Consider the following 16064-nt stretch of genomic DNA (forward strand, 5'->3'; position numbering starts at 1 on the left):
GAATAGAAATCCTAAGAAATTCATGTACTCATTTCCTACAAACCAAATGCATCTATAGAAAACTTTCCTCTCGAATCTTCATTCCTATGTTTATCCTATGAAAAGCCTTCAAATGAGGCCAAGGAGTACAAGTTTGTTGTTGTGTCATGTATCATTGGATTTTAATCTTCGATTGCTTTTGTACACGCTGTTGACTTTCTTAAAGCCTGGTAATAAAATGGGGCCGACTATTTCTTGGTCATCCATTTCTTATTTTCTTACACCAGTCACTTTTTCCTCCACTGTCTAATCTCCACCCAACAGACCGCAACCTCCTTCTTCGGCCCTGTTTGGTTCATAAGTCCTAGGATTTTTTTTAGTCTCAACTTATAAGTCCCAAGTTTCTAAAAAGTCCCTACCTGTTTGGTTCCTGGGACTTATAAGTCTCTATAAGATCATATTACAACTATAAGTCTCTATAAGTCCCTCCTTGAGAGTCTTATTTTATAAGTCCCAAATGCCTACTTTAAGTCCCTATAAGTCCTTGTTTGGTTTAGATGGGACTTATAGGGACTTTTTTAAGTCCCTAAACCAATAAGTCCCTGGAAACAAACACCCTCTTCATCTAGCCTCCTCCTCCCACCCATCCCCCGACAGCTGGCAATGATGCTTCGCCGCCAAGCCTCCTTTCCAGGTCAACCTTCTATCAAACAACATCGGCGACCCCCTCCCCCCGCCTGTTCTCCATCGATGATGCCCCGTCTGACTGCTAGGTCCTGCTCCCGTCACCCCTCCCCCCGTCTTTGTCGCATCCCCTTCTTCTCACTCTCATAAATTTCCTAATCAGATGTCCGACAAAAGGCAAACGCGTAATAAAATTACCATCTGTAAAATTCTACTCCCTTTGTCCCATAATTTGACTAGCATAGTGTCAAAAAGGCTCTTATATTATTGAATAGAAGGAGTCGCTAGCTAGCGTGCTAGTCAGGTTGGATGCACGCAAGAAGGGCATTTTTCTTTAGCAAGTACAATAAGGTGATGTAGGCAGGCTGTAAGGCTATAATATTTTTTTGCTTAGTTGGATGAGATAGAAGAGGTGAGAGAAAAGAAGCAGGCTACAAACTTACAGTCGGCTATAGCACGAGCTCTAACACCTTTTGTGAGAGAAACATATAGGCCATATATTAATAATGTAGTATCCTAGTACGACTAATTGTTGTATGAGTGGGCAATAAGATTGGCTATAGCTAGGTGACGTGGCAAATTCATATAGTCGTCTGTTGGCTATGCTATAACCATGCTCTTAGGGCATCTCCAATGCCGAACCGTAAACCTCCTGCAACCATTCGGATCGGGCTGTCCAGACCGCGAAAGCCATCCAACGCGGCCCTGTATCGGTCCGGACGTGATTTATCCCGCAAATCGGAGACAAAAAGCGGGGGATGTTTGCGGAAGTCCGAGTCGACCCCAAGCCCGTTTTGACCGTCCCGACCCACCAAAAACCCCTCACCTCTCCCGCGCATTTTCAATCAGCGCTGCTTCAAAGCATCAACGCCCACATTCATGCCCATCCAGAGCAGACGCGATCGCTCACTAGCGCCGACATTGAAGCGGTGCGCTGGCCGAGAGAGTGAGCGCCGTCCGCGCCGCTTTCCGGTGCAGGAGAGTATCACACGTTCAAACGACACGATGACTGCCCATCCGTCCGTCTACTGCCTGCATTAATGGAAGGTTGTTGCCGAGGCGTCTCCTCTGGCGCCACCCGTCCATCCGTCTGCTGCCCACCAGTGCTATATAAACCGCTGCCCTGACCATAGCCACACTCATCCCTCTCCACACCACTCCTCGCCATGGATCCCTCTGCGGCCAAAACTCTCTGGGGTGGGCTGACACCTGGGTGGAAGAAGGCCATGGCCGCCATTGCTGCCGACTGGCAGGCCGGCAGCCAACCAGAGGACATGCAAATAGAGGACGCCTCCTCCGACGAGCCAACGCCACCCTCCACTTCCTCTTCGTCACCCTTCTCCTCCGCTCCACTCTCGCCGGTGCATCACACCCTGACCATCGGCGAGGCCCATGCCCATTATATGGACATGGTGCGGGAGGAGCGTGGGGAGTGGTTTCGGGAGGCGCGGGCTGACGCCAACTACAACCACAACCTCCTCCAGGAGCATCTGCATGTGGAGGAGTAGGTCGCCGCCGGCAGGGCGGTCGCGTCGGCCGCGGACCTGGCGGAGCAGGAGGCACTGCTCGAGTCCCACCGCTTCGCTCGCGGGATCCGCCTCACCCGCTGGTTGTACCGACAATGGGTGGCAGAGGTAGCAGCTGCCGGCAAGGAGCGCGAGGACGATGCATGCGAGGCATTGTTCGGCGACACCGACGACGAGGAGGCCGTGCCCCGGTGCCATGACCATGAAGAAGCTGGCACGTCCACGGGCGCCGCCGACAGTGAGGAAGAGTAGTGCACGATAGGTCGCCATCGCTCGTGTCCCAGGAAGGCCACCGCTCCTCCCCTACTGTCGACGCCAAGCTTGGTGGGCTTAGCATCTTCGACCGATTAGTCGCTTGGCGGCGACGTGGAGGCGGACAACTTCAGTTTCCGGGGCTCCGAAGGCGAAGGTCATGGAGGCGGAGCTGGAAAAGGCAAAGCTTCCGTTCTCTTGGTTCATGGTCGGAGACGGGGACTGGACGCCGGCAATGATCCCGCCTAGGACCGCTTTTATATAGAATACGACATGTTTATGTTAAATCAGGCCATCTTTATATGAAATCCGCATTTATTTGCATGAATTTTGTTCGACTGATTTGAGTTGTTGTAAAAATGTATACGGCTAGTGCTGGATGATTGCCTCTCGCGTTCATGTTCGCGGACTGATTCCCTTGTCCGCGGACGGACGCGGGAGGTTTTTTGTGGATTGCCGTTGGAGATGCCCTTAGAAAGCAGTTGTTGAAAGGTTGTAATGGTTCTTGTGTAGCTGCTTCAAATTTTTTTGCGAATTGCCGTTGGAGTAGCTGGCAGCTTGGTAACCATGCAACTTTGGCACGCTTGAGTTATTTTGGGTAGAGTTCCAAAGTTTACTTTGTCTTTTTTTTGAGCATCAGTACAAACACAAATGCACATATATACGTGCATACATTCACCCCTATGAACGCATACACGCACGCCCTACCCACTGAAAACACATCGCCGAAAATCCTGAAATAAATCCAGAAATAATGCGAGCACCAGGATTTGAACCCTGATGGGTTGGGGATACCACTGCGCACCTAACCATCTCAACCACAAGTTGATTCGCCAAAGTTTACTTTGTCGGTAGTAACATTTAATCCGGGCAATTCCAGCGTGCAATCGCGCTTGATACTATTGGCCAGAGCTTGGGGTATGTTATTTGCCATTTATTTTTGCGATTATAAAGAAAGGTGCACATGGTCTTGATGTTTTTTTTTCCACGAATACACAAAGCTTGCATGTCTTTTTACTCGTATAATTAAAAGAAATACAAAAGTGGTACAATACTTGGCACGTGTGCTATGTGACGTGAACACGATGACCGGAGCAGAGAGCGAGGGGCGCTAAGCTCCAAGAACATACTCCGATAAATCCATAGAAATCTCAATGTGTTTAATAGTTTAGATGCATGTTAGTCGCCTAAAAACGGAATTTGGGTCAGTCAATTTTGTTGCGAGAAGGAAGAGCGTTGACGAAGAGGAAGAAGGAGATGCCGAGGCCGCCGACGCCGGGGAAGAAGCACCTCACTATCTATCGTTAGGATAACGGGTGCGGGTGCTGGAGAAGCAACCCCACCATCTATCATTAGGGTGGCGGACGGGGTGCTGCTTCGCCGATGATTTTTGGGTGGTCGCTGGGGTTAGAGGGATGGCCGTCGGGGGGCGGCAGCATGGCGGTGCGAGAAGGTTTAGGGAAGGAGGGGAGAAGAAGGTGGGGTGTTGAAGAAGCAATTTGATCCACACGTTTTGCATCCGAAGGCTGAGACGAATTGATTGACTCAGATTGAATTTTCAGTCGACTTACATCTTGCCAACCCCTATGTTTAACTATATTTAGTGCACGTACCTACATACTATAACTCCGAGCACTAGGATCTTAAAATTGATGGGAATCATCATTTGTGGAGTACAAGAATGATCATCCCACACAGTCGAGCGGTCATCAAGCAAATGGTCGGCCATGTGCGAGGATGGTCTCAGCCGTGGCTTGCATCCGCTGTCATGGCCGTGTTTTGTTGATATCATTGCACACGGTTGTTCCTTTTCTTTTCGAGCCATGTGCACTCAAAACCACCTTCCATTCCACCCACAATTCACTTAGGCTAGTCATAGTGGGAGTAACTTAGTTAGTAACATAGCGCACTTTAAAAAATTATTGCTTATGTGGCAAGTAATTAATGAGAGGTGGTAACATAATATGTTACTGTAACATAGCGTTTTTCAAGACAAGATGAGTCTACAAGCTAATAAATAAAGCTATCTAAGATACTACTATTATATTACTTTGCATTATGAAGGTAGTAGCTTAGGCTAGTGTCATATACATGACACTAGTCTAGGTTACTCCCCACTATGACCAGCCTTAGACTAGCCACGGTGGGTAGTAATATAAAGTAGTAATGTTACTACTCTATGTTACTACCTCTATAGTGGAAAGTAACATATGTGTGATAACATGCAACATTTTATTTATTAGGCTATAGACTCATCTTGCCTTGATATGTGTGATGTTACTCATACTAATAATAACTAGCTATGTTACCATATGCCTCTCTTTCTTCATTTATTGCTTGCCATATCATCTATTTTATGTAGATATGTGTGATGTTACTATCTATATTACTCCCACTGTGAGTAGTCTTAAAATATGTACCGTTGTGGATGGTGATTTTTTCCCCAAAACATTACTATGCGACCAGAAGGGCTTGTACTTGTATGGACCATAATGTACTATTGTGTGCCCTACCACCCTCACCAAACGGGGGTTCATCTTAGCTACGAAAGTGTCAGGCACGTATGTCAATATTTGAGTACATGCTACAGTAGACCTTAGGTGAGCTGAAACGAGCACACACACAGTACGTGTACCCTGATTTGGAGGCACACACACAGTACGTACGTAAAGGCTAGGGCCGGCCCAGCAGCAAATCACCAATAACACGTGGCCGACGATGTGATGGCTTTGTGGCAAACTCCTGCTCACCGGATAACTCATACACGCTTTGTACGCGATCGATCACGTACCACACGTGTCCAGATCAAGGAACAGTGCTACATCTAGAGCTTACATTGTCGAACGGTCGCCAGCGTGTGGTACAGCACAGTATCATGTTGCTTATAATTGAAGCTAGCACATCAATCGGCCCATTCAAACTAGATATAAGTGTGTTTTTCATCATGTAACTTACTGCGGTGTAGCTTTCGTCACCCTTATAACTTTTAATACCGTGTAAATTCCGTCCCTCGTGGCCTCGCAACTGTCAACCATGGCCAGATAACCGCTTTGGTGTTGAAATTGGCCAACTTGTTTGGTTAAGTAATATTGGGTTGTTTGATTCGTAAGTTTCTCTAAGAACTTATTCGCGCTACGTTTGAGAGGAAAATTTCTCGTCCACTCCACCTACGTTTGAGACGAAAAACGCCTTACATTTTGTTACAGAGTAAATCAATATGAATAGTTGAAACCTACACCAAATTTAGTGCAGGCAGCGCTAGCTAGCCAGCTTAGCACTGTTGCGTGGTGGGTAGACCACGTACACAACACGCAAGTGAAAACAAAAGGCTCTTGTATGTTGATTACTGTTCGATGATATTTTCTATATATGTATTTGATGCTAAAAGCTTTGATAGTAAATTGTCCATTTAGGAAAATATGTTCATACCAGTACCTTTAAAGATCAAAGTCTTTTTGTGTTTAATGTTTAGAAATACCCCCTTTGTCCCAAAATAAGTATTGCTGATTTTGTAATCAGCGATATTTTGTGATAGAGGAGATGGTGGATCACTTGTTTACACATTGTTCACTGGCCAGGTATGTATGTGGAGTAGTAAGTCAAGCTTTGGGGTTAAATATGAATTTCCTTGGAAAATATAGAGGTTTAGCAGCAGTAGGAATGATACGGTGATTTGTGCTATTTGGAACTATAGGAAGAAGTCTTGTTTTAAGAGGTATTTACTCAAAACCATTACGTTGGGGGCTAGGGTAATAACTTGCTACCACTTTTCGGATAACTCACGAACAACCACCACTTTGAGCCTAATGAGAAACGAAGAGCACTTGGGGCATCTCCAACACTTGTAAGATAAGTGTTGATAAATTTGCCACCCCTAGGACATAGTGATGATGTGGCATGTATTAAATGTGAAGAGAGAGCAAAGTTGTATATAGATTAACCAACAACCTACACCGAATTTAGTGCAGGCAGCGCTAGCTAGCCAGCTTAGCACTGTTGCGTGGTGGGTAGACCACGTACACAACACGCAAGTGAAAACAAAAGGCTCTTGTATGTTGATTACTGTTCGATGATATTTTCTATATATGTATTTGATGCTAAAAGCTTTGATAGTAAATTGTCCATTTAGGAAAATATGTTCATACCAGTACCTTTAAAGATCAAAGTCTTTTTGTGTTTAATGTTTAGAAATACCCCCTCTGTCCCAAAAATAAAGTATTGCTGATTTTGAATCACAAGCACCCCTATTTTGTGATAAGAAGACCCACTAAAGGCTGATCACCTTAGTATTACACATTGTATCACACTAGACATAGCATATGTATGTGGAGTAAGCGAAGTCACAGCATTTGAGGAGTTAAAATAAATAGAATTTCCTTGAGCACACACACCACAACAAATATACAAGAACAATGCGAATATTCGCAGCAGTAGGAATGATCACCGGTCGTATAAAAGTGCTAATATTGGCAACCTATAGGAAGAACGTCCAATAATTTTAAGAAAGCTATTAACTCAAAACACAAAATAACGTCTAGGCCAGCAAGAAAAAGGTAATAACAATAGGCATACACTTTTATAAACGCAACGAAACAACCACCACTCTAAGAATATCCTAATGAAGAAAACGAACCAGACACTCGCATCGCGGGCGAATACCTCCAAACACTGATGAATAAAGCAATCACAAGTATGATCTAGATAAATCTCCCCACGTAAGACAATATGATATGTGGCATGTAAATTCCCAATGATGAAAGAAGTCAAGAGAGCCAGTGAACACACACATCAGACAAAACCAACAAACAAACTTCGCAACAACCCCAAGAGAACAATCCAGAGAACCGACAACTCACATTTCATATTCATACACATCTATGAAAGCTTACATACAACCCCCATTGAAGTAAGTATTTATAATAGGCTGATGGTAAAGATAGACAAAAAGAACATATTTATACAACAACAAACACACCAACCACAATACAGACACTATTGGCGAGATGCCAATTGTCTGATCCCCATGAACTCGATGAAAAATGGCTGAAACATAAAAGAAAGATTCCGGACCACACCTGTCGCGGATGGAAACATCACATTCGGTAATGATGAAACCAACATGTTAGAGATTGAACCGAAAATCACAAAAAATCAATAGAAATCAAACCCCTATCACAATCCTATACTTCACCATCGCTCCGCTGATTACTTCTCATCTCTCACAAACTCCTCCCAGCGCAAAGGAGAGATGGAGCAATACACCACATAGAAGTGCACCCAAAACGCCACCCACAGCACAGAATGGCCAATCTCCCAATTCAACCATAACCTTACTGGCGCACCACCTAGTCAATATCCACCCGCATCCACGTGAAACTACCACCCAGAGAAAACCTCCCAAACAACGTACTCTGTCCACAATCTGTAAGGACCCACGTTGGCCGCAAGATAGCGAACAATCCTCCTCGAGCAATCGAACAAACTTAAGCGCACAGAAGTCCGACCGTGGAACAAGACAATACTGGTACACAACCAACTCAGCGCCAATGGTGTCAAACGCATATGAACCGCCCGCAGTAAGTTGATCACCACCACACAAGATGCGACGCAACAAAAAAATAGACTCACAGGACGAACAGAAAATCACCATGAAAAAGAGAGCTAGACCAGAGCCAGTAAACGAAGTCAACAAGAATCCAAAGACAGAAAGGTACGCGCTACGCCCAAACAACAACAGACAACGCCAAAGCCCGGAAAACTTAACAACCGACACTTATAGCACACATCTATCCCCCGCACCCCAGCATCACTCAACTCGCGCACCCGCAACGAACAGCCGGACCAAAAGACCGACGAAGCCATGGACCAAGGCGAGCGGGGCTCTCTAATACCCATACGCACCAACTCATCGTATCTGCCATAACTTGGACAGTCACAACGAAACAAACAACCCCCAAACCAAAAAAACAAAACCAAAAACACAAAAAAAACACAAATAACCAGAAAAACCACAACAAAACAAACAAACAAACCCAACCCACAAAACACTCAAACATCACCCCCAGAAAATCCAAACCCACAAAAACGAAAAAACAACAAACACCAACACCACACCATAAAACCAACACACATACAATAGTCGCGAGAAAAACGAGAGGAGCACAACAAGCTCGGCTTACACGACACAGCGAAACAAACCAAAAGGCCGAAGCGCCAAACAAACAAGAACAACCCAACACAGAACAAACCAAACAAAAAAAAGACCACCAAAACCAACCCAATCCCACCACCAACAGACGCCCACCCAACCAAATACCCAACTCACCAACCCCAAAACCACGAACCAACCAACAGCCAACCACACACAGGCCCAAAAAACTATAAAAAGAAACACCACAAAACAACGGCTGCACGAGCATCTCCTACAACGGCCACGCGCACTCAAGGCCCAACGAAGACAAAACACCAAAGTCCCCTTAACGAAAAGAAGCGGACCCACCCCCCCCACAATCGCCCAACAACAAGACCCACTGCACAACAAACCACACACCGTCCTGGCATAGCCGACTGCGATCGACAACACCAACCACCATAGCACCAGGTCGAGGGCTGCGTGAACTGCCCAGTGGTCGTGGTTGCTGCCGGTCCGGAACGGATCCATTTGGGATGCTAGAACTTCGGATCCGCCCAGCCGCACGCCCCAGAGCCAAAACGAGAACGTGACTGCGATATCAGCGAGAATTCGTCAAACTAAATACAGCAACGTCAGAACATAACTATGAAGAGTTACGCGACTACGAGATCTACAACGGTTCTTCTCAATCCCCACACCTTATCCGAGAGATGACTGAGCCCACATTGAGAACTCTTCCCATCTTGCACGAGATTCTGGATCGTAAGCTTCTCGCGGATCCGGACCCGAGCACGGAAGAGTTAGGGATGGCCACAAATCCAGAGAAAGATGGAGCCCACCGAAAAAGCACACCAACCTCAATTGAATCCCGGCTAGCCGGACACCCGGCCCCATCGGCGACGAACCCAAACAACTTCCAACACCCCGACAAACCCAAAGCAAGTTATCCTCCCGTGGGGCGAAAGCCGAAACCAAGGGTCATCTCCCCTTATCACCTCACAGCCCGACCACCTGCCCTGTACAACCGAACGAAACACGATCCCAAATTCAATTCTAAGCAAATTGAGCACAGACAACAAAAAAAACACCCCCCAACCAAAAACAAGGCGCGATCAACTCGCTCGTATCCTCGCATGGAGAGGCGCCCGATCTTGCGCGAAGAACACCCCTGCTGTATCAGAGAAGGAGACCAAAATCACTGCAGAAAGCAATCCGCATAAGCGCCATCCACCGTGAGGCAAACAAGTTCCACACCTCCAAAGCACCACAAACCCACCAAACAACAAAAGGCCCCCAAGAAGCCGCAAACGATCCCAACAGACAACACGCCCAGACAAGACCACCCCAAACAATCACCGCAAAACCCAAACAAAACATGATGGCAAAGGCCCCAACACCACAAAGCTGTCCCCGGAACGGCATCTGCCCCCAGTGGCTCGAAACCTCGCAGCGATGTATACCCTCCACGAGTACGCCAAAACACACGATGACGATGATTTTCGGCATTGTGCGGCTTACATAATCGATGCATGGATGCGGCTGATCCTCAACCCACAGAAACCGCAAGCCACAGGGCGTGGAGACATGATCTAAGGATGCACATAAACACAGTAACACCCCGGACATGTCACAAAGCCAAACAAGGCAGCCACTAAAAACCGAGAAAGGCAAAAGGCTTGAAACCTCAGCCCTATCGCGTCCAGAAATGGACAAATTAAAAACAGTCCGCAGTGAACATGCGCGCCTACATCAAACCTGGCAGGCTACACTCCGTTGAGAGCCCGCGGACTGGATCCAGAAGAAATACCGCCCAAACCCATAACCAGGCAGCCGTCCTGACGTATAGGGCCTCCAGGAGTTTAATGTAACAGGATATGAGAACGAGCGAGCGAAACTCCGTGAGGGTAAACGTAGAACACTAGACTATCTGCCCCCTTTACCACTGATAGGAGTAAGACGACAGATGTCCGCATATCTAGAACAAGCGTGCCTCTAACCAACTTTCTATGTATGACTTTTCAATCATCCGGCCTAATAACACCAAAAAAAGACACCATATGATCATCCAGATAGTATTCTATATTCTAAAAAAAAAGAAACTGCCCGGGGGGAGCCGGGGAGGGGCTAGGCGCATGGTTAGAACGAGAGACGAGGAAGTTAGGCGTGCAGTCGACCATGCCAGTGAAGTAAATGGTCGGCAGGTCATTATGCGTGCATTTGCTCCGTGGCCGACGTGATCGCTGCCGTCTAGCGCTATAACGCGTCCACGTGCTCCGTCAGCCATTGCACGGCCACACATCATGACACTATCACCTCGTTGCCGCCCTGCTCCATCCTTGATGACTTCCTCTCTTAGGTCAAATCCCAGTGCGAGGAAAGAGGCAAGAAGGATAGGTTCACAACATGTTTGCTGAAATACCCATGGAAAAAGGAAGAAATAAAAATAAAAAGTAAAAAAATTGAGTCATTGACAGGTGGGACTTATGTCCAACTCAGCATATTGTCCACACAAGCACGTCACGTCGGCCTGACAGGTGGGCCCAACCTGTCTATTTCCCTGTTTTCACGAGTAAATCAGACAATCTTTTAACCGTTAGGCTTAAAGCTGGCGGTTCATGGTGATTTGTCTGAATAGTGATACTAAGTTGTTATCCTTGGCCTATATGTACTACTTTTGGGTATATACCTCTTGCTTTGACAATGTGTACCCTTATGATCCTATTAGCGTAATCACTTAGATTGCTTACCGGCTAGATTTCTGATCCGGTTTACAGAAACAAAGAATACGAGGTCTGCAAGTCAAAGTGGTAGAGCTGCTGTTACAGGCTGCAACTGTTGTTAACAGCAGGAGAAGAGGGCGGGCGGCACCGGTGCTCAAGATTGCGGGTCGAGGCCTCTAAGAGCAATTTTAGCAGACCTTGCTAAAACTTGATCTGCAGTTTCATGAAGATCGTATTTGCGGGTCGAAAACTAGCATGGCCGAACAGATACTGTAAAAACTGCAAAACTGAAATAAAGAGTATTTTCCTTCAGTTCGGCCGTTGATGAAGCTATGTACCTAAGGTAGGGTCATGGGCCTGTCTTAACTACCCTACCCAAGGACATCTCTAGAAGAAATCACCTTTCAATCGACTTGAAGGTGTTCCACTTAACAGACTCGAAGACACTCGATCAAGAAGCAATCACTCGACCAAGATCTAACCACTCGACGGCCAGGAGACCTAAAGTCACTCCACACGCTAACGGTCGGTCATTAAGTAGCTTTTATGGTCATTATAGCACTTTATTACCAGCGTTACCAGTAACGCCCTGCCTTAATGTACATTGAACCCTTTGTAACATGGGCTGGCCGGGATCCTGGCGCACTCTATATAAGCCACCCCCTCCTCCGAAACAAGGGTTCGCACCTCTGTAACTCATACTCACATAATCCAGTCGACCGCCTCCGGGCTCCAAGACGTAGGGCTATTACCTCCTCCGAGAAGGGCCTGGACTCGTAAACCTTGCGTGCTTACAACTTCTCCATAGCTAAGACCATAGATTCAAATAGCCCGCGAAATAGCCGCAATAGCTGCGCTATAGCTGCCCGGGAGCCTCGCCGCTAAGCTATGGCTGTTGCTGCGAAAACCTCGACATAACCCTCTAAATGGCAGAAAAATCAGCAAAAACCTCTAGAAATCATCTCTCCCACCAGAAAATTTTCTGCTATTTGCCGCTATTGCCCGCTATGGCGGCCGCTATAGCTGCTGGGAGAGGCCGCCGCGAAATTGTTTCTCCCGCAATTTTAATCTATGGCTAAGACCTTGCCTCTCCATACTTACCCCCCTACACTACTGTCAGGCTTAGAACCACGACAGTTGGCGCCCACCGTGGGGCTGGTGTTTGAGCGTTTTGTTGGAGGAGTTGCGATCTTTTCCGACCCGAATCATCATGGTTTTCGGCGGAGTTTTGGTGGAGGGCCGCGAGATCCGTCTCGGCGCGCTCACGTTCATTGCCGACGACTCCGCGTGGCTTCAGGAGGCTTCGCTCGACAAGGACGCACTTCCTGTCCATGGGGCAACACACTTTAGCGCGTGCGTCCACGGCGTTCTCCTGCGGCAACCTTCGACCCCCTACCGGTCGGCTCCTGTGTTATCCTCCCTCCCAGTTTCCCGCCGGCACAAGCGCTCTGGTCGGTCGAGACTCCAGCGGTGGGTGAGACACGCGGTGGCACGCCAGTCGGCCACCCATCAAGTCGCGGCGATCGAGCCCGACGAATCCCTCTATGGCCTGTTCGACCTGTCGACCGGCCCCGTAGAGACCGCATCCGATTGCGACAGCAGCGATCCGGCGGCGGAGGTTCTGATGGTCGATGGACCGCCCAGTCCTCCCGGTTTTCCCCGCACCGACGAAGGTGCGGGTGGAGGCGACCCGTCGCGTCTCCATGAGGAGCATCTTCCCGAGCCTCTCACGTCACTGCAGAGAGAAGAACTTCGCCGCCGGAACATGGATGCACTGCACACTCCTATCGTTGGAGAAACCCCCGAGGCTCGCGCCTTGGAGGACGCGCGCCTGGCAAACTTGGCCGAGCGTACTCGACTGGAAAATCTCCAGCGAGCACTCGACAAGTGTGCGCGACAACGGGTTCCCGAATCCAGTCGACGTCAGCTCTTCCCGCCCCCGCAGGTATATCGAACTCCGATTCAGAATTTAGCAGCTGCGACCCGTATAGCGGAGTCAATTCAGCCTTCCCAGTCGGAGGCTGGCAGAGGCTTGCTGCAGATCAGAGCGTTGCTCCGGGCAGCAGGAGATCAGAATTCCGCTGTTTCTCAGTCGCGGAACAGGATTCACAGCAGATCCGTTGCCGCTGACACAGTCCAGTCAGCTCATAGCCTGAGATCGCCCCCAAGGCGTGAGGGACGTGGTGACCGGCGTGACCAGTATGGGAACCATGAGCAGTATGATCACCGAGTCGATCGTGACGGTCGACGTCGAGTGCTCACGCCTCCCCCGAGGAGTGAGTCGTATGTGCCTCGCCAGCAGGATGACAGGCGCCCTCATAGTGGTGGGCGAAGGATTCCAGTCGACCCCAGAGGGCTAGGCTTTGACGCGAGATCCATTCTCGTCCAAGGTTTGGTCGACAGGAACAGGGCTCACCGAGAAGGTCATGACAGAGATGCACCTACCAGCAGCAGAGTACATGTTTCGGGGCCATGAAGCACCTGCCTCTCATATTGGGGGGCTCGGCCAGAGCGTGGCTGAACCAGTTAGCACCTAGCAGCATTTACACTTGGGAAGGTCTCTCCCGAGTGTTCGTCACCACATTTGAAGGCACATGCAAGTGACCGGCAGGGCTGACAGAATTGCGGTCTTGCGTGCAGAAGCCGAATGAAACTTTGAGGGATTACATCCAGAGGTGGATCACGTTGCATCACTCGGTGGAGAATGTGCCTGACCACCAAGCAGTTTGTGCCTTCAAGGAAGGCGTCAAGTACAGAGAACTAAGTTTGAAATTCGGTCGAACCGAAGATATGTCCCTGAATCGGATGATGGAGATTGCCACCAAGTACGCTAATGGTGAAGATGAGGATTGACTCAGGAGTGGCAAGCTCAAATCAGTCGCCCAAGAAACCGGAGGAAATTCCAATCGGAAACAGAAGCGGAAAGCCGAGCCAGCGGCTCCCGGGGAAGCCTTGGCTTTAACCCCAGGAAAGTTTAAAGGGAAACCTAAAGGACCTTGGAACCCCAAAAAGGTTAAAGTCCAGGACGGAAATGATGTGTTGGACTTACCATGTCTCGTCCACACAAAGAAAGATGAAGAGGGTAATTTTATTTACCCAAAACATACCACTCGACAGTGTCGACTCTTGATCCAGCAGTTCCAGGGCAAGCAGCCCAAAGGTAAGGAAAAGGAGTAGGATAAGGTCGAGGACAAAGAAGACAGTGACGATGGATACCCTCAGGTCAATTCCACTCTGATGATTTTTGCCGATGTTGAAAGCAAAAGTCGACTGAAAGTTATTAACCGAGAGGTGAATATGGTCGCTCCGGTGACGCCTAGTTACCTGAAATGGTCTCAGACTGCCATAACATTCGACCAGTCCGACCACCCAACACACATCGCTACCCCTGGGAGGTAAGCTTTGGTGGTCGACCCAGTTGTTGAAGGCACTCGACTGACCAAAGTCCTGATGGATGGTGGCAGTGGTTTGAACATATTGTATGCCGAGACGTTGAAAGGGATGGGCATTCCGATGTCCAGACTCAGTGCCAGCAATATGAGTTTCCATGGGGTCATTCCTGGGAAGAAGGCTGAATCACTCGGCCAGATTGCTCTTGATGTGGTTTTCGGTGATTCCAAGAATTACCGCAAAGAGAAGTTGACATTTGAAGTTGTAGACTTCCAGAGTGCCTACCACGCTATTTTGGGTAGGCCGGCCTATGCACGCTTCATGGCCCGACCGTGTTATGTGTATCTCAAATTGAAGATGCCTGGCCCCAAAGGTGTGATTACTATTATGGGCAATCGGAGGAAAGCGGAAGAATGTTTTCAGAAAGGTTCGAAGATCGCCGATGCTCAGATGGCAGTGGTGGAGTTGCAGGAATACCAGAAGACTACAGACCCGAGTGATTTGTTGCGAGCCAAGAAGCCCTCTATAGAGTCAGCTTTTCAGTCGACTGGCGATACGAAGACAGCTCACCTCCACCCGACCGACCCCAGCGCTGCTCCAACTCATATCTCGACAACACTCGACTCCAAATAGGAAGAAGCACTCATCCAGTTCCTTCGTGAGAACTGGGACATTTTCGCATGGAAGCCCTCTGACATGCCGGGTGTTCCCAGGGAGCTGGCTGAGCACCGCCTAAGAGTCGACTCAAAAGTAAAACCTGTCAAGGAACATCTCCGACGGTCCGCCGTCCAGAAGAGAAAGGCCATTGGCGAAGAGGTAGCTCGGCTCTTAGCGGCGGAGTTCATCCGAGAAATCTACCACTCCGAGTGGCTCGCCAATGTTGTCATGGTCCCCAAGAAGGACAAGTCACTTCGCATATGCATTGACTTTAAACATATCAATCGGGCCTGCCCGAAAGATCATTTTCCTCTCCCCCGCATCGACCAGATAGTCGACTCGACTGCGGGATGTGACCGACTGTCTTTTTTAGACGCCTATTCCGGGTACCATCAGATCCGTCTGTATGGGCCTGACGAGATCAAAACAGCTTTCATCACTCCATTCGGGTGCTTCTGTTATGTTACCATGCCATTTGGCCTCAAGAATGCCGGAGCCACATTCATGAGGATGATTCAGAAGTGTTTGCTCACCCAAATCAATCGAAATGTGGAGGCGTACATGGATGATATTGTGGTCAAGTCACGGAAGGGTTTCGACCTGCTGACTGACCTTGCTGAAACCTTTTCCAATCTCAGAAGGTTTGATATCAAGCTTAATCCATCAAAATGCACATTTGGAGTTCCTGGCGGAAAGTTACTCGGTTTTCTCGTTTCCGAACGG

This window comes from Triticum urartu, chromosome 4, assembly GCF_003073215.2.
Source record: "Triticum urartu cultivar G1812 chromosome 4, Tu2.1, whole genome shotgun sequence".
Taxonomy (NCBI): domain Eukaryota; kingdom Viridiplantae; phylum Streptophyta; class Magnoliopsida; order Poales; family Poaceae; genus Triticum; species Triticum urartu.